At 44.0% G+C, this 607-nt stretch overlaps 1 pseudogene; it reads right to left on the reverse strand.

The window, feature by feature from the left end:
• Positions 1 to 7: 7 nt before the first annotated feature.
• The window catches only part of LOC107555172 (four and a half LIM domains protein 1-like), an 8,690-nt pseudogene continuing 8,090 nt past the window's right edge, over positions 8 to 607 (reverse strand).

The raw sequence follows: 607 nt of genomic DNA on the forward strand, positions 1-607 counted from the left end.
ATGTGGGACTTTTGTATAAATTCAAATGAATGCTGATATTTTTCTAAAGTAATCTCACTCTTCTGCGTCTCCACGGTCATCAGGCGCTTACAGTTTCTTGGAGCAGTCAGAGCAGTATATGTCTCCATTGTGAGCTACAAAGCGCTTTTCTGCCAGGTTGAGGGAGCACTTCTTACAGTTAAAGCAGTAATCGTGCCAAGAGCCACCTTCATAGTTCACAACATTCGTAGCCTTGCCAAATCCTGAGGGATGAGAAAAGGTAGATTTATTTGTCACTTGAGTTCAAGTCAAATACAGAACTTTTAACAAGAATAATGAACGTCAGTGCATATGTTTGTGTGTATATTCAAACCTGTAATGGGATTCTGGCAGCCACTGCATTTCTTGGCCACAGTGCTTTTGTAGCAGTCCACACAGTAGACCTTTTCCTCATGGGAGGTGAAGTGGGTGCCAGCCAGGGGCTTTCGGCAGGAGGAGCACACAAAGCACTCAGAATGCCACGGCTGGTCCTGGTAATTCACACCTCCTGTGGTAATGGGCTGGAGGAAGAGAGCCAAAACATGTGGAAACAATAGACTGAAGCAATGTGTAATGGTCTTTTTTTTTA

The sequence above is a fragment of the Sinocyclocheilus grahami genome, unplaced genomic scaffold (assembly GCF_001515645.1).
Source record: "Sinocyclocheilus grahami isolate Dianchi unplaced genomic scaffold, SAMN03320097.WGS_v1.1 scaffold526.1, whole genome shotgun sequence".
Classification (NCBI taxonomy): Eukaryota; Metazoa; Chordata; class Actinopteri; order Cypriniformes; family Cyprinidae; genus Sinocyclocheilus; species Sinocyclocheilus grahami.